This window comes from Eubalaena glacialis, chromosome 11 (genome assembly GCF_028564815.1).
Source record: "Eubalaena glacialis isolate mEubGla1 chromosome 11, mEubGla1.1.hap2.+ XY, whole genome shotgun sequence".
NCBI lineage: Eukaryota > Metazoa > Chordata > Mammalia > Artiodactyla > Balaenidae > Eubalaena > Eubalaena glacialis.
Genome location: NC_083726.1, coordinates 26,009,300 through 26,011,294, shown reverse-complemented (window position 1 = coordinate 26,011,294; position 1,995 = coordinate 26,009,300).

Below are 1,995 nucleotides of genomic sequence, written 5' to 3'. Positions count from 1 at the left end.
CAACTTATACCTCAAACACCCTTTGTCAAAATTTATCGACTGACCCTATAGGATCCTGTGTCTACTGGACTGGGTCTGAGGTAGTAGCCGTGGCCCAAGGGTTCCCAGAACTTATAGTGGAACTGGGAAGATTCACAACAAAGCTTGAAGGCATTTTTCATACAGCAGATCTTACTTATAAGGATGCTTTTGGCAGTAGCTTTGCACCACAACAAGGGTGAGCTTTGATTCCTCCTGAGGTTGACAGCCACATCCTTGCCCCCAGTGTAAAGATCTTTTAGACCCTTTTAAAGATCTTCATCTTTATGACAGACTAACTTGGAATAGAAAATAATAAATGATGTAAGGAAAGTATTAGCATCTTATTGTATTCTTATTTATTTATATGTCTCATTGAATGCTAAACTTTCTTGAGGGTATTTTTTTTTCACTTTTGTATTTTCCACCAAGAAAAATTACTTCTTGTCTACAATCAATACATATTTATTGAACTGATTAGGAATTTCAACTGGAAAGGCACAATACAGAATTACTAAATTTCTGGCGCCTGATGACTTGGGTTTGGATTCTAACTCTGCTATTTACTTCCTGTATGACCTGGTGCAAGTGACCAAAACTCTCTAGCTCTAATTTCCCCAACTCAAAAGTGGATTAAATGAGATAATGAATGTAAAGTACTTGGCATTTCTTAAGTGCTATTTATACAATGAGTATATACTGGGCTCCTACAATGCTTTAGGTTAGAGGTAGGTGCTGGTAATAAGAGTACAAAACAGGCGAGGTTCCTGTCTTCATGGAGCTCAAGGTAGTTGGAGAGACACACATAAAACAAATAATCAGGGGCTTCCCTGGTGGCGCAGTGGTTGAGAATCTGCTTGCCAATGCAGGGGACACGGGTTCGAGCCCTGGTCTGGGAAGATCCCACATGCCACGGAGCAACTAGGCCCGTGAGCCACAATTACTGAGCCTGCGCATCTGGAGCCTGTGCTCCGCAACAAGAGAGGCGGCGATAATGAGAGGCCCGCGCACCGCGGTGAAGAGTGGCCCCCACTTGCCGCAGCTAGAGAAAGCCCTCGCGCAGAGACGAAGACCTAACACAGCCATAAATAAATAAATAAATAAATAAATAAATAATAAACCCAAAAGTTTAAAAAAAAAAAAACAAACAAAAAAAAAACCAAATAATCACACAAATAAATTAATTACAAATTGCCATGAAAAAAAATTAAGAGTTCAATGAGTGGTTGTATGAGCAGGGCCTGATATAGATTGTTGAGGAAGGATTCTCTGAGGGAGTGGCATTTAAGCTGAAACTTGAAAGATGAAGAGATTCTCTATTTCCTCTCGTTCCTCAACTCTCTAATCAGGCTTCCATCTCTCTACCTAAATAGCTCTTGCTAAGGTCACCAGTGGTTTCCATATTACTATAATATACACATCTGGCATTTTTCATCCTCTTACTTGACCTCTTAGCACTCAACGCAGTTGATCACTCCCTCCTCCTTGAGACGCTGTCTTTCCTTGGCTTCTCTAATAATAGACGCCTCCTGATCTCTTATTCTCTGACTGCCTCTTCAGTCAGGCCCCTTTGTAGGTACATTTCCTTAAGTGTTTGGACGGCCTCGCCGTGAGCTGTTAATTGTGAATAAAAACGCAGTCCTTTTGAGTCATGAAAAAGAAATGTGTACACGTGAAGGCATTTTTTCGCCCCTCTCCTGGCTTCCGGTGCGCTGTATAAAACCACGAATATAAAACTTTCCGTTTCCAGCCGAGAGGCGCCTCTCCCACGCGCGGGCAGCGCCTGTCCACAGGGCAGGCACGGGCATTCAACTTGACCCCAGCAGGCAGGTTTGCCCGAGGCGCGGGACGAGGCAGGGATCAGGTCTCGCGCGGTTTTCCCGACCTCCACAACCGCGCCCGCCTGAGGCGAGCCCGGCCCCGCTCCGCGCGCAATCCTCACAGTCGAGTCCTCCACCGTCCCAGCGTTCCCCGCGC